This window comes from Lissotriton helveticus, chromosome 10, assembly GCF_964261635.1.
Source record: "Lissotriton helveticus chromosome 10, aLisHel1.1, whole genome shotgun sequence".
Classification (NCBI taxonomy): domain Eukaryota; kingdom Metazoa; phylum Chordata; class Amphibia; order Caudata; family Salamandridae; genus Lissotriton; species Lissotriton helveticus.
In genome coordinates, this window is record NC_136071.1 from 131,151,695 (window position 1) to 131,173,200 (window position 21,506).

At 48.3% G+C, this 21,506-nt stretch overlaps 1 protein-coding gene and 1 long non-coding RNA gene across 3 annotated transcripts in view; one reads left to right on the plus strand and one right to left on the minus strand.

The window, feature by feature from the left end:
- Positions 1 to 21,506, plus strand: part of UNKL (unk like zinc finger) — a 513,314-nt gene that overhangs the window by 42,484 nt on the left and 449,324 nt on the right. The window lies entirely within an intron of this gene.
- LOC144786015 (uncharacterized) overlaps positions 1 to 21,506 on the minus strand; it is a 352,278-nt gene that overhangs the window by 8,485 nt on the left and 322,287 nt on the right. Inside the window, exon 4 of the long non-coding RNA XR_013602075.1 lies at positions 3,205 to 3,368. This is a non-coding gene — a long non-coding RNA (uncharacterized LOC144786015). The remainder of the gene's footprint in view (positions 1 to 3,204; positions 3,369 to 21,506) is intronic.

A 21,506-nucleotide genomic window follows, 5' to 3' on the forward strand; every position in this document is an offset into this window, starting at 1 on the left:
ATAAATTAGTTTCAAGGCATAATAGATCTGATCACTGTTTACTTGCAAATAAACTTTTTTCCATTATCCAGTAAAGCAACGTTCACTCTAGCTAGCACTTTAGATAATCAATGTCTCTTTCAATATCTTTTAAGAAGAAACATTTACACTGTCCCTATGAATAGATTATTTTAATAAGTACTTATGCCCATTGTTCTCTTAAATCTTCTTGATTTAATATTTTTAAATCATTGTTCAACTTATGCCAATAACACTCGAAGACTGGGCGAAACAAACACTGTGCAAGACAGTAGTTAATCAATTAATAGCTCAACAAATATACATTGAACCTAGCAAAAAAGAAGGCTCTAGTGCTTGGAAAGCAACACTCGCAGTGTGTTCTGGTACACTGGTCTGATTAGTTCTGTGTAAGTACATTTCTAGATGCCAGATTTGAACTGAGTGTCTAGAACAGCTCTAGAAAATAAATGCCAACTGGAAGGAAAAACTGGATACCAGAAAAACCTTCCAACTGTTCAGGTCAAACTGCAAGGTAAAGAGCAAGGAGGAGTCAAGGAAAACCCAGGAGATGATGGAGATTCCATGAATGCAGGAGCGAGCAGTGAAGTGAGCACAATTGCAATGCAACTGAACTCAGTTGAATTCTACTTTTAATAATGCTAGACAGGATGTTATAAATTCCCGGAAGTGGTTCTGCCATCCTGGATTGGGTACAATAAATGGACAAATACTCAAAAGAAATAATAAAAAACGTTTAATTTTACTGCCATTTTCTGGAAATTACTGAATTCATGTTATTTCAGAATGAGAACTAAAGGTGTTAAAAGACAACGTGGATCATGTAAAATCCTCTTGCATGTGGTGTTTACTAAGACACCAAGATGCAGGAGAATATCGCCCCACAATCCCTTGTGCGGAATTGATCAAGGTGAAACGCCGCAGATGAAAATGACTCCACAGGGTCACCATGGTGTCCATGTAGTCGAAGAATGCCGGGCATGGCAGGAGGATGAAAGAATAGGGAGGACGAGGCGTAGTCTGTGCCCTTGTCAGGTGCGAGGACGAGCAGTATAGTGGAAAACCCTTACACTGCTTCTTAGACCGTGAATGTGAACAAGATCCAACGGTATCAAATATAGCTTAAATGGGGTGCCTCCATTGAAGCATCTTTGGAAGAATGTTGTTGGGAACACAAAACAAAGTGTAATCACCATAGCAGTCATTATACCTTTAGAAATTGAGTATCTCTTATTTGGTTTTTTGAAGGACCCATCAAAATGCATTAGCCAGACTTTTACTTGTGCATTGGGATAATTGTTCCTCTGTCTTTATGTTGTTATACTGGCTAGTCAAATCAAGTCAAATAGAGGGACTATCCATAACACTCCAACTTTTTATACAAGCATACCACTAACTGAAAATTATTAATCACGGCTTGCAATGTATGCTATAATAGACTGATGCACTCCTGGTAAGTCTTCCGAAGTGTAACAAAAAGTTTGATTGGAGCCTTATTTTTTGAGTCTAGCAGCTAAACTTTGGAATTCTATCTCAGTGAATATACATACGACTGCAAACCGAATACTCTTCAGAAAATCTGTAAAAACATACCAATTATTATTTCTGGGATGTTGGGCAAATGGTTGGTTATCATTTTGATTTAGTGGTATTCTCCATTGGGGAAATAAAGCCCTGTGGGTGTAGCTGTACTCTTAAATGTATATAACATACCAATATAACACACAGTTCATCCTTTCATTCCAGGTGGATAAATAATCTTTTAACGATTCCTCTTTAGATTGTTGCTAGTATTCTGACCAATATCCTATAACCTTAGGCAGTAGAGCATTGAGTTTGAGGCCTATATGCGTTATGGAATACCCCTTCCTTCTAAAGAGCTGAAATGATCATTGTGTTTTTGTTGCTTATCTGCTGTTGCTTTATTTATGGAATGTGATATCCATGCATGTTCGATAGTCTGTATTGGTTGCAACAGTCTCGGCCAAGTAACAGAACTCTAATTAGATACTAAAACGGTTCTGCAATATGGTCATCATCTTGACTGAACTTTACAACAATTTTAAATCCACCTACTTTTCTCTGCTTTTGTTGAGAATTTAGCCTCAAGACACAACACTCTTGTATATTCATATCCCGAGTTTGTAGATGACCTGTACAGGAATATATGAGGTCACCTTGACCTAGAAGCACTCAACAGACCATAATTGCTTGATGGGATAATCAAGCTTCTTTTGTGCTACAGTTGATCACCTTCTGATTTTGTTTCATTTTGCTGAGGTTAAAGAGCGCCCAATCTATGGATTTTCCTTGTTGTCCAGTTTTGGAACTCTAACAAATCAACATTCTAAGTCATTTTCCCGTCATCAAACATGGGAATCTCAGGTGACGTATGTGCATGTGGTACAGTACTGGTTGTAGCTTACTCATCTTATTATGTTCTATGCCCTAGAGCCAGTGAGGTAGATAGGCTTAGAACTCCACTGCCCCTGGTGGCAACCAACCTCCGATTTAATACCAAACATTAAGGGAAGTAACTTCTTCTAACTGACATGTTCTTCAGCATTTATGCAGTTAGCCGTACCCAAAGGTTAAACCTGTAGGGCACTGGTAAGTCCACATTTTTATTTGCATTTGTAAGCTTCATCTAGCTCAGCTTCCTTACTAACATGTTCAACACATTTTGGCTGCTTGAGAGTCAAGAGCAGTTGTTTGCTATATCTAACCATGCCTTTCCCCATGAAGTAAGATGGCCAGCATGGCTGGGTCTAGTTGCGCTCCAGTCACTGGCATACGCAGGCATGCTTGCGTTTCCGCGCTAAAGTGGGCATTGTAAGGGCGAGGGAGTCCAAAAGCCCCGCCCACCTGCAAAAGCTAGAGAATCTATTTCACCAAAATTGCGTCCATGAAGAGTACTGGTAAGTTTCAACAGCGCTTTTTCTCCTGCTTTGTTCCAACCACACCCCTTCAGAAGAAACCAAAATTGAAACCGTAAGTTGTTGTGCAACTACTAAAAGACTATCTTTGCCCAAACGTCAAGTTCATGAAAAGGACCCTAAAAACCATCCTAAGAAGTTAGAAAATGGCCCCCAACAGTCTCCAAGTTTAGAATTTCATAAAAAGATGAACAGCATTTCCGTTCAAATTCGAACAATTAAAAATATATAGTAGAAAGTGCTCTTGTACCTTACTATCTATCCCAATCCTGGCAAACAACTGGAAGACTCCTGCAACAATGTACATTTTTTTGGGGGGTCTTTGCATCCTGCATAGTCCATGATCCATATAAAGTTGTTTGTGTCTCCAGTTACGTTTTCTGTAGAACTTCCCCATCAGATATTGCAGGACACCTAGAACAGGAAGTGGACAGTTCCTTTTATAAGGGTGTTAGAACCTGAGATGCCAGGTCACCTAGGGTAGCCTGGCCTAGGGGTAAGACATGCAATTTCTAGAGGCACAGTGTGAAGGTTGCAGACCACCCAAGAATAAAACCACGCAATAGCACTTAAAAAGGACACTACACCAATTTGTTGTAAAAATACGTACTGGTTTATAAAAATAATATCTCTGTATTTTTACTTTTAGAATTCTCTATTAAATTTACATTTCAGTTTCTTTGGAATTTAGCAAGAATACTTTAAGCTCTAAATCATATTAACTACTAGCATTTATAATATAGACAGTTCATTTAATCAAAACTGGCAGGTAGCTCTTACTCTTCCTTTTACTCAGTTAAGCATTTACTGTGCTCTGCTTACTTTATATCATTTCTAAACACAGCATTACATTAACATTTGGCAAGAACAGCACCTAAATCACCTAAATCAGTAATAACACTTTCAGATTTGTTAAATTAATCATCAACATTAACAGTGCATTTAATCAGACTCCAGAAGTCATTGGATATGGTTAATATGCAGTACCAGTAACTTCCTCTTTCTAGCACACAGTCAAAGAAGGTTTCCTGAAGTTCCTCCCCACTTTATGTATTACAGTAGAGGAGAAAAAACAACAACAATTAATGTATAAGTATTTGATTGCAGGCTCTAGCGCCACCTTCCCCCTTCAGATGACCTCCTTACTGTAGCGTGGAGACGATGCTGTCCCAGTCTCCACGCGTCGCTGTTACTTTAAGGCTCCTTCTGAAGCTCCCCTGCTCTCTCTCCTACTCGGGCCAGCTCCTCTGCTTTGGCGCTCGAGCGGAGGGCAGGGCCGATGTCACAATACCCCCAAAGAGCCGCCGAGTCCCTGAGCTCCCTCTCCCTGCCAGCTCCTTTGCGTGGCGCGAGAGAAGAAGGAAAAGAGCGGGACACTCACTCAGGCGGCAGCCGGTGCTTTTCTCCTGAAGATCGGCGGGGCCACTAATCTCTCCGTCATGCGCAGAAGCGCTCGCGCCAGTACCTCCGTACACTGCGCCTGCTCCCAGGAAGGACGCACTACCCCCGGGCCTGCTCGGTCCTAGGCCCCTCCTGAGGGAATAACTAAAGCGGTTTAGGCATGCGCGAAGGCGCCTTTTTGTAGCGTCTCGCCCAGGCTTTCCCCTGTTAACCGGGACTTCACTCAACAACGCGACTGAAGCGCGGAAGGTGCCCCCGGGGTCCCGCTCTCAAAGGGAAGCCTTGCAAGGCCTCTCAGGCTCAGTGGATCCCGGGGGGGGCGCTATCTCAGTGCGCGACCAGCACCACAGGGGTCCCGCTCACAGTGAAGGCGGCGCTACCTCAGAGAACCCGGCACCCTTCAACCGGAAATCCAGGGATCGGCTGACTGCATGTCCGGCCAGGGCCTCTCAGGACACAAGGGCTTCTCCAGCACCCCGGAAGGTAGGAACAGCGCTGGTTCGATTTTGTACCTCAGCTCCCACTTCGCAAAGTCCTTTTCCTTTTTAAGCCTGGATGGAGGCTGGGGTATAGGGATGAGGGTTATTCTTCCTGAGTCTTGTTCACTGGGCAGAGGACTGCGCTTCGCAGCGTCACAGTCTCCTTCTCCTGTTCCCACCCCACTAATATCATGCTAGGGATTAGTCAGGCGCCCAAGGTCTCCCTTAAACATCCACAGCGGGGACAGGACAAGGATCCTAAAGGAGGAGTAGAGGAGTGGATTATTTAGGTTGCTTCCCAGATCAGGAGATCACCCCTCACACTAGTCTCTCCCCACCTTCCAAGATAGCCTGTCCTCCAGCTGACTCTCGCAGGTAGACAAAATGGCTGCCCCGCATTCCGCCTTTTATAGGCTGCCCTTCAGTGGTCCAGAATGGACCAGAAGGTTCTGGAATGCCCTATGCTGGTCTATGGGTAAGTTCTGGACTTGGCAGTTAGGGCAGTTGGTAGCCACCATTTTGTGGCTCCAACTTTCCCTGTTAGAACAGGCCTCTGGGCCTGAGGTAAAAGATTATAAGGGGAAAAAGAACACCTATCCCCTTTACCAACACCTATAAAAAGTAGTAGACACAAAAATATTAAGGGTATGAGGGGCAAAAAGGGGACAAAATAAATAATAATGAGGAAGGACTACGCAAAAAATCCAGACAGGTCTAACAAAGGGAATATCAGATCCTGGTTTGTGTAAAAATAAAAAATAAAAAGAATTGTGTCCACGTCCCACCTATCAATTATCCGTAGCACTAACTTTGCCCTCCAGTCTTCATGAATGCATGATGTTCAATGGTCTAGGTATTAGAAAACAATGATACCGAAGGGCACACTCACTTATACAGTCCAGTACAAAAGTCCAGCAGGCAGAGTGCCAAAAAATCCAAGTGTCTTCATTTCTGTTTCAGTCCACCAGTTTTCGTATGACTTGATTGAAATCATGTGATGCTCTGAAACGGAAATAAATACACTTGAATTTTCTGGCACTCTACAGCCTATTGGACTTTTGTACTGGGCTATTAAAGCATGTGTGCATGCTTCGGTATCATTGATGATCAACAACATTTAGTTCTTTGTTCTCTATTCACCTCAAGGTAGCGGAACGCAGGTACCATGCGAGAACCGAGATATGCTACGGATCGCAAGTTAATACTTAACCTCCATTGTATGTTTTTGAATGTACGATGTGGAGGGCCAAGGTGGCAATGACTTGCTCCAGTCCCTACGTGGCCACCCATGTCTGAATTTCAATTTGTCTGCTGAGTCTCATCCACCGTTGTCCCTTCGGAGCAACATGGAATGATCTGCGGCATCCAAGAACAAGGAAGTGGTTCTCATCATCATTCACGGATGGTTATGACACATGGTATTGATGTCGCTGCACCCTTGGTGATATTGGACCAGTTGTCTCATTTATGGAGTTTACACCTGAGTAGCCAGGCCTGGCACCAGGTTTAGGTTGCCACACACAGTCCTGATGAAGACTTGCAGCTGAGGCTCCAATCTCCCGCTTTGCAACAGTCGAGTCGAAACGTCGACGCTCCTCTTAACAAGACCTGTACCTACATCTGATCCGACATACCTTTGAAAATGCTTTGAGTGCACTTTGTAATTTACAGAGTACATGTAAATGAAAGTTATACTTCGGACAGGTCTACATTGCCTGGTTTTGATTACCAGTGATTCTGAAATTATCTAACTGGTTCTATCCTTAAATCTACGATTTGCACTTTCACTACCCACCACCACCATCCCGCTACCCCTTCACGCAACCTATGTCCATTGAAAAGAATTTATGACTCATTCAAAATAAATGTTTGTTTTTTGAAATCCTATATATAGTTTGGCGCTTTTTCCTGTGTGGTTTCTGGACATATGTATGCATAAATAGTAATTGAATGCATGCATAAGGAATTTCTTTAGGTTATTAAATAACAGTGTTGTAGTGTTTCACATAATACAGACTGTTCATATTTGAATTTAATTCTTTAAATAATTGGTCACGGACCATTTTTTCATTCCAGTACTGCACCCAGGTCCGTCTTGACTTTTTGGGTTACCCCTCTATCTGTAATGATCATCCACAGACTCGCCACTGCCTGTGGAACGCCGAGGGCTCCTTTGCTCAATTTGTGCTGGCCTGGCATACATTTCCCTTCACTTCCATGCTGGGCATGATAATGCAGTTGATTATATAGATGTCTAAGAAAGGTATGATGGTCTGTACGTCACTACGCAAATGATTACATGGAGCTAAAAGAGGCTCAGTGGGGGTGCTGACTGTTGACTTACTCGCCAATGAAAAGTTGCAACACTGCTAATTGACCTTCCAATGTGACAAAGAAAATGTTTTCTTTATGCCTTCAAAAAAGGAATCCTGGGAATTGAAGTCCATTCAATTACTGGAAGACCTGTTGGAGGAAGGGCTTAAAGCCCCGAAGACCTAGCTTTGTCCTAAAGCTAAAGCTGCTGCGCAAGATGTTCCATGAGCTTAACAATTGCATACAGAGTTCCCCCTGGCAGCGAAGGACCATGCCTGTTCTAATGCTAGTACAACAGCGAAGGTATCAAAAGCCCATATTATCGTGAAAAAGTATATCTAGCAAATCTGACCTCACATTGATCTATTACTGGGCATGATACCCGAAGATTGACGAGGCAAGGAAAAGTCCATTTTGCATCAGCCTGAAATGGCTTTTTCTCTCCTGGTTGACACTGACTTGGATGTCCACACTTTGGAAAACATCTTGACAAATCTCAACAAAGCTTTAAAACTGACACTGAGGACAAGATCCTTAGCATCACTTTATTCCCAAAAAATCGATTTATTTTGAAGAGCAAATGTAAGACTTCATCAACTAGTGGAGGGTCATACTCCTATCGATTTTGCCAGAAACATTACTTATTTCCCAACAAGTTTAAAACAATATCGCTGCCAATAGCTAGGCAAGGAAACCAGGTCAACCTAGGCATTGGAGGAGTTCTGGTTAGACGTGCCAAAATAACAAAACCCACAACTTATTTTCTGCCATGCTTTCTCCACACAAGTAAAGAGTATGGTTTGAAACACCTGCTGCTGAAGCTCTGCTAGGTACTGACTGGCAGTGAATGCTGCTATTTTCGGAACACCATGGGATGGGGAGGCCATACCACTGCTACACATCTCCAATTGAGCGTCTCTTTGAAGTTCTCTCACCATCCAACAGGATTAGCACTGGTTTAATCACCTGTACAACCCTCAGAAGTCAAAGGGGTCTCGTGGATAAATAAGATTTTACTGACAGAGGCAATCTTGGCATAGAGTATGTTCTCGAAAAATGTGTGCAACAGCAACTAAGTCTACACATCGACAACTTTCACCTGCTAGATGATTTCCAATCAGGTTTCAGACCTGGGCACAGTACGGAAACCACCCTACTCCACATTGTGGATGACGCCCTCCAAGCCCTAGACCTAGGCAAAACCTGTCTCCTAATCCTTCTAGACCTTTCCTCCGCCTTTGATACGGTGAACCACGAAATTCTCATAGAACGCCTCAAACTCAGGATGGGATTGGATGGCACCGTCCTTGAATGGTTTAGATCCTTCCTCCGAAACCGATCACAGAGAGTCCTCATCAACGGTGATCTATCCGCCCCCTCACCGGTTTCTGTTGGAGTCCCACAAGGATCAACCCTCTCGCCCACCCTCTTCAACCTTTACTTTGAACCGCTCACCGAGGTGCTTCATGCCGCCAACATCTCCTCCCTTATGTACGCCGACGATACACAAGTCTACATAAAAATCTCTTCCCCTGAGGACGTTCTCTCCCTTAACGAAGCCCTGAAGCTGACAGTCCATTGGCTCACTGTCAACCAGCTGAAACTCAACGCAAATAAAACCGAATTTCTTCTGATTTCCCCTCCCAAACCCAATCCAGACATCCAGGAATGGATCAAGACTATCACGGCACTAAACTGCCCTCCTACCATTGTTAACTCAGCGAAATCCGTTCGAATAACCCTTGACAGCAGCTTGAATATGAAAGGCCATATAAACTCCATGGCCAAAACGTCTAGAATCCACTTGAGCTACCTAAGAAACCTAAAACCCTTCTTCGAGGCGTCCTACCTTAAAACGGCAACCCAGGCCCTAGTCATTTCCAGACTGGAATATGGATGCTCTACTCTTGCAGGGCTACCCAAGAACTCTCTGGCCCCATTGAAAGCTTGCCTCAACACCGCTGCCAGACTACTAAAAGGCTCAAAAAAATTTGACCACATCTCTCCCCACCTCAAAGCACTGAACTGGTTTCCCCTTGAGGCTAGAATACAATTTAAACTGGCCTGCATTACTCACAAAGCTCTGTACTCCAATTCCCCTTCATTTCTCGCACGGAAACTCGTGATATCCGGAGGAACCAGAAACTCCCGATCTGCCAAAGACCTGCTGCTGCAACCAGCACGCTTTCGGAAGAAAAACACCTACAACCGGGCCTTCTCTGGAGTGCACCAAGAATCTGGAACTCTCTCCCACCCTCCATTAGAAGACTTCCGTCCTTGGCACACTTTAACAAGCATTAGAAATGCAATCGGGCTAGGATTTATTTGAGTTTGAGCTAATGGCATTATAAATGCCAATGTATTGTTGCTATGTGTTGTGGAGTGTGTTCATGTGGTGTGTACTGCCAGTGATCTCCTTGTGAGTGTGAGAATATTGCACCGTTACTGCCTGTGATGTCCTTCTTGTGAGTGTGAGAAGCTTGCACCTCTGCTGGCATGTCTCCTTGTGAGTGTAAGAACTTTGCACTGGTGCTGCCTGTGATGTCCTTCTTGTGAGTGTAAGAAGCTTGCACTGCTGCTGCCTGTGATGTCGTTCTTGTGAGTGTGAGAAGCTTGCACCGCTGCTGCCTGTGATGTCGTTCTTGTGAGTGGGAGAAGATTGCACCTCAGCTGCCTGTGGTCTCCTTGTGAGTGTAAGAAGCTTGCACAGCTGCTGCCTGTGATGTCCTACTCACTACTCTACTCTGCACTCACTACTCTACTCACTACTCTACTCTGCACTCACTACTCACTACTCTACTCACTACTCTGCACTCTCTACTCACTACTCTACTCACTACTCTACTCACTACTCTACTCACTACTCTGCACTCACTACTCTGCACTCACTACTCTGCACTCACTAGTCTGCACTCACTAGTCTGCACTCACTAGTCTGCACTCACTACTCTACTCACTACTCACTACTCTGCACTTACTACTCACTACTCTACTCACTACTCCCTACTCTACTCACTACTCAGTACTCACTACTCTACTCACTACTCTACTCACTACTCTACTCACTACTCTACTCACTACTTACTACTCACTACTTACTACTCACTACTCTGCACTCACTACTCACTACTCTACTCACTACTCACTACTCTGCACTCACTACTCACTACTCTGCACTCACTACTCTACTCACTACTCTCCACTCACTACTCTACTCACTACACACTACTCTACTTTTTACTCACTACTCTACTCACTACTCACTACTCTACTCACTACTCTACTCACTACTCTACTCACTACTCTACTCACTACTCACTTCTCTACTCACTACTCTGCACTCACTACTTTACTCACTACTCTACTCTACTCACTACTCTACTCACTACTCTACTCACTACTCTACTCACTACTCTACTCACTACTCTACTCACTACTCTACTCACTACTCACTACTCTACTCACTACTCACTACTCTGTACTCACTACTCTACTCACTACTCTACTCACTACTCTACTCACTACTCTACTCACTACTCTACTCACTACTCTACTCACTACTCACTATTCTGCACTCACTACTCACTACTCTGCACTCACTACTCACTACTCTGCACTCACTACTCTGCACTCACTACTCACTACTCTACTCACTACTCTACTCACTACTCACTACTCTACTCACTACTCTACTCACTACTCTACTCACTACTCTACTCACTACTCACTACTCTACTCACTACTCTACTCACTACTCTACTCACTACTCTACTCACTACTCTACTCACTACTCACTACTCTGCACGCACTACTCACTACTCTACTCACTACTCACTACTCTACTCACTACTCACTTCTCTACTCACTACTCACTTCTCTACTCACTACTCTGCACTCACTACTTTACTCACTACTCTACTCTACTCACCTCACTACTCTACTCACTACTCTACTCACTACTCTACTCTACTCACCTCACTACTCTACTCACTACTCTACTCACTACTCTACTCACTACTCTACTCACTACTCACTACTCTGCACTCACTACTCACCACTCTACTCACTACTCTACTCACGACTCTACTCACTACTCACTACTCTGCACTCACTATTCACTACTCTACTCACTACTCTACTCACTACTCTACTCACTACTCTACTCACTACTCACTACTCTACTCACCACTGTACTCACTACTCTACTCACTACTCTACTCACTACTCTGCACTCACTACTCACTACTCTGCTCATTACTCACTACTCTACTCACTACTCACTACTCTCCACTCACTACTCTACTCACTACTTTCTACTCACTACTCTACTCACTACTCTTCTCACTACTCACTACTCTATTCATTACTCACTACTCTACTCACTACTCACTTCTCTACTCACTACTCTGCACTCACTACTCTGCACTCACTACTCTACTCACCTCACTACTTTACTCACTACTCTACTCACTACTGACTACTCTACTCACTACTCTGCACTCACTACTCACCTCACTACTCACCTCACTACTCTACTCACTACTCTACTCACTACTCTACTCACTACTCTATGCACTACTCTACTCACTACTCTACTCTACTCACTACTCACTACTCTGCACTCACTACTCACTACTCTACTCACTACTCTACTCACTACTCACTACTCCCTTCTCTACTCACTACTCTGCACTCACTACTTTACTCACTACTCTACTCACTACTCTACTCACTACTCTACTCACTACTCTACTCACTACTCTACTCACTACTCTACTCACTTCCCACTACTCTACTCACTACTCAGCACTCACTACTCACTACTCTACTCACTACTCTACTCACTACTCACTACTCTGCACTCACTACTCAGTACTCACTACTCAGTACTTTTACCGACACGGGAAAATGGGAAGCGACAAACAATATCTTTTATTGTCGAAATGAATATTTCTTCCCAAAATGAAGGCCTCCAAGTGCCGAATGTGGCGTAAAGGCGCCGGCTGATGTGTGGGGAGCGTTAAACCAGCGGTGTTTTCAGTGGTTCAGCTGTGGAGATAATTTTAAGTGTATCCTCAACCCACTTTCGTGTTCTCGGACAAACCGTGGTAATTTGTGACTTATTCACGTTGAACATGGATGAAAATTGTTTTGTGACACGCATTTGCCCGAGGGCTTGGCCCGACTCTGCAATGCGTCCTCGAAGTGTAAATATTTATTTTATTTTATTTTATGCGATTTTCTAATGCACGAACATTACCCGAAAGTCTCAGAGCGTCCACACCCAGTTTCATTGTACTGCTTAATGACGCTGGGTGTCATCAAATGCTGGAAGCTGCGTTCCTAGTGAATTCACATTTGTTTAAACGAGTCAAAAAGTCGGAGTAAAGTGCAGAGCGCTGCACAATACAGCCTAATGGTGCGAATACATAAAACTCATTGTAAATGCTATAATGGCCCTGCAGGGGCCATCCACCCCTCAAAATCTCGCTGGCATCACTGCCCACCGCTACATTTCTGTTATTTGAGGGACTATTTCCACTTCCTTCTTTCGAGATATTTAGTAAATAAACACAGATGCTAAATAAATGCATGCTTTGCCGCGTGCATAGGGTGTACGTAGTTCGTGGCAGTCTGGAAATGCCCCCTTGGCCCCTGTAATGTTCCGTGGTCTGGTTGCCTCCGAGGGTCGTTCGTCTTTCCGCGTTCACGTCAAATAAAGCTCCCGGCTTCAAAAACTAGGGAGACTCTGCTGACCGCCGGGGGATCGATGGGAAACAAAGGGCAGATTAATGGAAAACCGCGGCCTCTTTCGCAGTCATAAAATCATAAACAAATCATTAAAAAAAGCGACGACGCACCCGCGCCGCTGATGGATGGGCGCCGTCTCTTTACGCTTGCTTTGCACTTTGTTCGGCCGCATTAGTGTTGCGGAATCTGTGTACACTGTGTATAAATTACACCGCGGGATAAAGTAATTTACCGGCCCTATAAATACGCCCTTGTTTAGCTACTCTGTTAAAGGGGCCGGGGTGCCAGGGGGAAAAAAAGCACGCACTTGAAAAAATAAATGTAAATCAGGCGGGGAGACGGGGGGTGAGCCAGAGAGCGGCAGAGCAGCTCCCCGGGCCGGCAGGAAGGAGCCGCACACGGCGTCTATGCCTGTGTGCACGTGAGGAGGACGCGCGCCCGACAAACACACTGCTAGATGGTGAACGCGCGCACACCATCTGGAATGCATTACACGGCCACCCTGACAGCTCCTAATTAAGATGAATGCACTTTCGAGCACGTAACCGCACGAAATATGCCCAAAATGGCGCCCGATATTTCCAACTGCCCAATAGCATCAAGACTACTAAAAATACATCACCGCGAACACCAATGACCATTCAGATAATAAAAAAATTCAGGAATGTGTCTTTCCCAAGGCCTTAACACACTTTTTTTTCTTTCTGTAGTAATAGGATCTCGGGCTCCGCCCGAGCCCTAAAAAGGAGACCAAAACGTTCTTAATGGGAAAATACTCATCTAATGAATACCTTTCAATCAGCCGCCCAAGAGCTGAGAATGCGTGTATGTTATCCCTTCCTGCTTTAATTGTTTAACTACCTTAATATTGATCCCACACGTAGATTGGACCTTTGACGGCACGCACATTATATATATTCGACTTGCTTTTTCTTTTTTTTTCTTCCCCACATGTAGCTTGAACTATATACTGCGTGCTCCTCCCTCACAATGCATCCCAAACTTTCCCAATGTGATCCCTCCCTTCCTTATGCTTTGTATTCCTCCCCCCTTAATCCTGTAAAGCGCTCTGATACCCTCACGGGTCTGGTTCGCGCTTTATAAAACTATAAAATAATAAATGGAAGGACGCCTTCCCTGAAGCTTTTGGAAAGTATTTTTATTGCAGAAAAGACCAGCATGGTGCGCAATTTCTCTGCCGTCGCCGATGCGGGAGAGGCAATATGCATAAAAAACACTTTGTCACACAGCCGTTCAGCCCACACCCCGGAGGTTGGGCGGCGTTTGCAAGATGTATATTGAAGGCAAACCAATTGAGCCGGCGGGGATAGTCTATATCACAGTAAATATCTGCGTTTGTGGTTTGGGCTTGGAACCCATTGAACCCTCAACTTCCCCTCCCTCCCCCCTTCGACTTGTCAACTGTACAGCCACTTGATACACCTTGGGTTGTTTTCAAGAGTCGTTTTTCACGTACATAGACCAATCTATCTACAACCATTCCCACTCCAACCCCTCCCTCCCCCCCCCTCCGCAACCGCTAATTTCAGCCTTTCTGTTACCCCACGGGGTCTCATGTACCAGAGGTACCTCATTGTTGGGTGGCACAGTCAACACCTGTCTTGGTACTTCACAGTTCACATTCCAGTCCTCCTTTTCCCTTCGACTCTCTCCCTCATTGCCCCCCCTCCAGACCATGATAATGCCTCCATTTGGCCCACACCCTTCTGAACTTTTTGGGACATCCCTTCGCTTTATAGGTCACCCTCTCCGCTGCCATGTAAAGGTCGAGCCCCCGTCTCCATTCCTCAAGGGTCGGCGATTCTGCTGCTCCCCAGTATTTTGCTATGTCTCGCTTGGCGACCACTAGCGCTAGAACCAGAAATATGAGCAGGGGTCGAGGCAGGTCCACTTCAGTGGTCAAGCCCAGTAGGGCTAGCTTAGGCTCCTGGGAGAGTTCCGCCCCCAAAACCTCCCCCAGCTCTGTAAAGATGGCTGTCCAGTAGTTTTGTATGTTTGTACATTGCCATAGGATGTGGTAGAAGTCCCCCTGCTGACTACCGCACCTTAAACATGCGGAGTCTGCTATTTTCCCCATCCTGAGCAGTTTCACTCTATCAAAATATGTCCTGTGTAGTACGTTTAACTGGATGAGGCGGAGCCTGGGTTTGATCGCCACCTCCCGGGGGTGCATAAGGACCATCTCCCAGTCAATATCTTCCATCTCACCCACCTCTGCCTCCCACACTCCCCTCAGTCTCACTAGGTTGCCCAGCATATTATTAGTCAAGGTTTTATAGGTGAGGGAGACCGCTTTACCCAATATGTGTCCCTGGAGTAGTCTACCCTCCAGTGGCGCATACTCGGGTATGTCTGCGAGTTGTATCTTTTGTGCCCTCCAAGCGTGTCTCAATTGCATGTATTTGAACAATTGTGAGTGGTGGAGCCCAAATTCCGTCTTGAGAGCCTGGAACGCCTTCAATTCCCCCCTATAGATCATGTCGCCTATGTGGGACATACCAATGTCGTCCCATCGTTGGAAGCCCCTGAGCTTACCAAGTTCCGGGAGCCACTGGCAGTGCCACAACGGTGTTTGTCTGGTGAGCTTTCCCTCCCATCCCATACGTTTGGTTGCTTGCCGCCATGCCTTTAATGTGATTGACGTCGCCGGTAGCACCGATTTCCCAATTCCTCCACCATACAAATAATATAGAATGTTTCTGTGTGATAGCGTGTGTCTTTCAAGCATATATGTCGGGTGGTCCGCCGGGACATGGATCCAATCGTTTATGGGCGTCAGGTGTTCCGCCCAGTAGTAGGCCTCCAGATTCGGTAGAGAAATGCCCCCACTGTATTGGTGTCGTTGGAGTGTCTGTAGGGCTATTCGCGGTTGCTTTCCCAGCCATAGGAAGGTACAGAGATCTGCATGTATCTTCCGTATCATATCGGTCGGGAGTGGGTAGTACTCATTCTGGAGTGCATAGAGGAACTTAGGCAGGGTGATTATTTTGTACATCGCTGCCCGGCCCAGGAGCGTGAGCGGTAACCGTTTCCATCTGTCCATGTCACGTACCGCGTCTCCCATGATTCTGTCAATATTTTTGGAGAAGGAAAGTTTCTCGTCCCGGGTGATATATATCCCCAAGTATAGAAAACCCGTGGAGGTCGTGACCAGGCGTTCTGGGACGTTTCCCCACTGCTCCCTCCCCTGCGGATCATATAGGACCGACTTGTGCCAATTGATGGTGTGGCCGGCCCGTGTACCAAAGCTGCCCAGTTCCTGGAATAATTCTGGCACTGTTATGTCGGGGTTGGTGATGTACAGGAGCACGTCATCTGCGTAGAGTGATATCTTCTCCTGTATCGCCCCTGGGGTGTCTAGTGAAAAGCCGTGGATGTTTGGGTTCCGTCTGATGTTAATTGCCAAGATTTCGATGGTAAGTGTGAACAGTAGGGGGGATGGCGGGCATCCCTGCCGTGTGCCCCGTGCGACCTTAAATTCGCGGGATAGTTTCCCGTTCACTCTCACTCGAGCTCTCGGGGCATGATATAGGAGCCGTATCCAGCCGCAGATTGCCGGACCGAAACCAAACCGCTGGAGCACCGCCATAAGGAAGGGCCAGTGCACCGCGTCAAATGCTTTTTCTGCGTCAAGGGAGAGGAACCAGTGTGGTTCGCTCCTTCCCTTGACCGCCTGCAGCCAGTTGTGGGTGCGTCTAAGGTTTAGTTTTGTCGCCCTGTCCGGGAGAAACCCTGACTGGTCCATAAGGACAAGGTCTGAGATCACCCCCCTCATGCGTGTTGCCAGGATGGTCGCTAACACCTTCACTTCGATATTAAGGAGGGAAATGGGGCGATATGATGCACAGTCTTCTCTAGGTTTGCCCTATTTGTGGATCGGCACGATGGTGGCCAGCGCAAGGTCTGGTGGCAGCGCATTCTGTTGGAAAGCTTCAGTAAGGAGATTTTTAAGGTGCCGAGTCAGGAGGTCCGACGCTTTTTTGAAGAATTCCGCTGGGAACCCGTTGGGGCCCGGCCTCTTGCCCGTTTTTAGTTTCGCTATGGCGTCTGCAATCTCGTCAAGCGTTATGTCGGCATCCAGGGCCGCACTGGACTCAGGAGATAGGGCTGGTATCTCCATCTGTTCCAGGTATTGTAGCGCCACAGCTACGTCCCCTAGGTCTCTAGCTGTGTAAAATTGCTCGTAATGGGTCGCGAACGCCTCCGCTATCTCAGCGTCGGTGCAGCGCACACCACCATCCCCCGTTTTGATTTGCTCCACCCACCGTGCATCTCTTTCTTTCCTGCTGAGCCAGGCCAAGAGCCTACCCGACTTATCCCCCACATCGTACAGACGATTTAGAGTTGCCAGCGACTGTGTCTTTGCCTCATTTGATACCATCTCCCTATATTTCCGTTGGGTATCCAGCAGGCGCCGCAACGTGTCCTCCCCCTTATGTGCCTGATAGTCCTCCTCCAGTGTCAGGATGGAGGCCTCTAGGACCGCCACTTCCTCCTGCTGCCTCTGTCTCGCCTCTTTCAGTCTACCCTGTATTCTGTCTCTTAGTACTGGTTTCATCGCCTCCCAGAGGGTCATCTTAGAGGCAACGGACCCTTCATTTTCGGCTATGTACACTTTAATGTCCGCCCTGATGCCGCGGGCAAGTTCTGGGGATTGGATGTCCCATGCTGCCAGGCGCCATTCAGTTCCTCTCCTCCGTCTCGCCCCCCCCACTGTCGCGTACAGGGGTGAGTGGTCAGAAATACCCCTCGCTTTGTAGTCCACTACGTCTCCCGCCGTTAAGTGTTGCCTCGCCATAAAAAGATAATCTAGTCTGGAAAAGACTTTGTGTGCCCCCGAGTAAAAGGAGTAGGCGGGTTGTGTGGGGTGTCGCCATCGCCATATGTCCGTGAGTCCTATTGTGGTCATCGTTTGTGCCAGAACTGTCTGTGGTCCCCCTCTACGTGGTTGCCCCGTACGGTCTAGTTCGTCCGACATCACGTCATTGAAGTCACCTCCCACTATCTGTATTGTGTCTGCCGTGTCGATGAGGAGTGACGTGATCGCTTGAAGTGTACGTGGCTGAAGCTTTGGCGGCGCATAGACCGACACTATAGTGTATCGCTGTCTCCTCCACGTCCCTTGAACCCCCACGTACGTGCCCTGTGGGTCGCTCCATGTGTGTGTGACGCAGAATGGTGGTGACTTTTTAACCAGAATCGCTACTCCCCTCGAATCCGAGGTGTACCCCGCGTGGGCCAGGACCCTGAGCCCACCTCTCGCTATGAATGCACAGTTGTCACCTTTAAGGTGAGTCTCCTGCAGGAGAACGACATCCTGTGCTAGCCTCTTAAGATATGCGTTCACTAGACCCCGTTTGACTTTCGACCCGATGCCATTGACGTTCCATGTTAAAATGGATAATGCCTCTTCCTCACCTGGTTGCGCTGTTAGTGTACCTGCCATCGTGTGTGTTGATTCTCAGCTGTTAGCGGTGCGTACGGTGGGTGTGTCTGTGAAAGTGGTGGAGTATGTTTTCGTGGGTGTTCCCCAACTGTGGCTTCCCCCAACCTTGTTCCCCCCTCCCCCAACTCAAGATAACTCCGGTCCCCCACGAGCCCCCCCCCTCCCCACCACCCTCCCCTTCCAGACTCATCCCAATATAGGACCGAGCTTTCAGCGGGAGACGGTCTGTCGCCCACCCACTCCTCCCCTTAACTTAACTAGCCCTCACCTTTCACCCCAACTCGAAAGGCTGTGAGAGCACTAGGTCCGGTGTCGTTTCTAGCCCAATGTCTCAACCAGTTCAAGGAAAGAAAACGTGTACACTGGACCGGGGAAAGAAAACAGACCCAAGGGAGGACTGTCAACTTGCGTGTCTTCGTGCCTCCCGGCCGTCTTCTCCGGTATGCCACTCTGCAGTTTTCATGAGTGTGAGTCTTGCGTAGCGGAGTCAGTTCCGCTCTGTTTGCCGGATGAGTCCCGTTCTAGATGGTGGATCTCCTTCTCCAGCGGGTGCATCGAGTCCCGTTCCTCACTGTGGTCCACCTCCTCAGGTTCCGATTCTCCATCTTCCGCTCGATCCTCGCCGCCTCCGTCCGAGAGTGCCGACTGGCGTGGGACTTGTCTTCGTGCGCCCGCCGTGGAGGACTCTCCCGGCGATTCCGATCGCCCTCTTCTGGCCCCCGCGGATGTGCGGGCTTGATATGGCGTCCCAGGAGCGTGGGAGTGCAGCCTCCTTGATTTCCGCCTTTGTGGTTTTGGGCGCCCTCAGCTGACTCTCTCTCTCTCAGTGACCTGTCCAATTCCTCGCGTCCTGCCGCCTCTCTGCTGTTGAGGACAGGCCTCTCCTCCAGCCACTGCCAAGCGTCCTCAGGGTGTGTAAAGAAGATTGAATTGTCCTTGTATAGAACCTTGAGTTTCGCTGGGAAGAGCAGCATGTAGGTGATCTTTAGTGCCCTCAATTTTGCTTTCACCAGGTCGAAAGAGCGACGCTGTTTCTGGACCTCCTGGCTATAGTCCGGGAAAATCATGATGTTGGTGTTCTCTAGCCGAATCTCCCCCATTTTCCTGGCCTCACGAAGAATTAGATCTCGATCCGCAAAGTTCAGGAAGCGTGCTATCACTGGTCTAGGTCTTGCACCTTCCGGGGGCTTCGCCAGCAGTGCCCTATGGGCTCTTTCGATTACGAAGCACGCCGAGAAGCGTGCCGTCGGGAAGGTCGTGGTCAGCCACGTGTGGAGGAAGGCCGCCATATCGTTCCCCTCGATTCCCTCCCTAAAGCCCACAAAGCGTAGGTTGTTGCGGCGTGCCCTATTTTCTGCATCATCCACCTTCCAAAGGAGTTGTCTGTGAGATGCTTGGAGTTCCACCATTTCTTCGCGGAGCGTGGTAAGGGAGTCTTCCGCCTCTCCAATTCGTGTTTCAGTTAAAGTGACTCGCGCCGAAAGGTTCCTGAAATCCTGCCGGAGGAGGGTGACCGTGGACCCCACCTCGCCTAGTTTAACTTCCAACGCCGCTCTCGACTCCTGGATGTCGGATCTTGAGGCTTGAATGGCCGCTAGGAGTCTATCTGTGTCCGGCGAGCCTTCCTGAGCTGTGTTGGGGTGTTCCCTTCCTGGGCGGGAGGTCGCGAAATTGTCCATAGGGCCTTGCTTCAGGGCTTTAGGGACAGGATCCTTCTTTCCCATGTTCGCCCACCGACGAGGTGTATGGCTCTGGTGCCGGTGAGTTCCACTCCCCCCCCGCGCACTGGTGGATGCAGTCCGTATGGTTCTAAAGATTGCGCGTATCAGCCGCCAGAGCCCACTCCGTGTCCCGGGATAGCTCCACGTGGTCCCGCTCTCTGCCCGTTGGGTTTCCTCCACACCGTAGGCTGATGGTTAATCGCCACTGCTGCGCCACGGTATCCGTATTGCCCCTCAAGTCTCAAGGGTCACTTGGGCGCTCCCCTGGAGGATCTCGCTCAGTTGCCAATCGCTCGTCGATGGTAGTGGATGGGCAGTTGGTCATGAGGGATAAAGCCCATGTGGATGGGGGGGACGGGCAAGTCTCCAGGTCCGTGAGCTGATACAATCTAGGTCGGGGGCAGCACCGTTTTCTTCTGGGCCTGCCACCCCAGCAACACAGGGCCCCACCGTCGTGTCCCGACTCGGGACACCTCACTCCGGTGTTCGCCGGCATATGCGTGAGCAGCCTCCCCCGGACCGGCACCGACTAGCTCCAGGGTCTGCCGGCACCTCCGCTCCTTGCTGTCCGCCCCCTCTCCGCGCCAGCACCAATGCTGCTCCCAGGCGCGTCGCTGTCAGGCGTGGGGTTGCCTCATTTGGGCGCCATGTTGGTGAAGGGCGGCCCCGTTTGAATAAAGTGTGCGTGGCCGCTCGCCGCTGCGCCTGATCTTCTGCGGGCAAGTGGGGAGTTCCTTCTGGCAGCGCACCCTGGTCCCAGGCAGGCCAAGTCCCCCCCCAGGCAATCCCGGGCCCCCGACCGCAAGTCAGGCCGCCATGTTGGTAAAGTGCGGTCGCGGCCGAGGAGCAGTGCGGGGGGAGGGGGGGACTCCCTCCTCTTACTTGGGGCTCTCCGTGGGTTGCCGCCGCCGGGGGTCTCAGGCTCCGGCTGGGGTCTGCTGTGCAGTGTGGTGTTCTCCCCCGGTACAGGCTTCCGGACTCCTCGCCGCCAGCACCTCTTCCAACAACCGCGGCTCCACCGTCACTCGGGGTCAGTCCGTGCGGGCAGTCGGGCTACAACACCCTCTTCTCCTGCCCCGCGCCCTGCAGTGCCAGTGCGAGCACCTCCCGGTAGCTGCGCTCCGCTCCCTGTCGTCCGGTGTCCGGCTGAGGCTAGCGCCGATCCCGGGGCGCCATCTTGATTTCGCCGCCTCCTCCGTCTCTGACCAGGGGAATCGCGGAATACAGGCTTCCTGCGATTCAGCGGACCTCTCTCGGTAGCGTCGCAGCTTCAGCGTCCCTTTAGGAGATCCGGTGGTGATTTTTAAATCTGTGGCATTAAATTTATGGCGGATTTAGGTAGCGACGGCCGGGAGCTCCCGAGCCTTGCGTCTAGCTTGGCATGCTGCTAAGCCACGCCCCCGCCTTCCCTGAAGCTTGA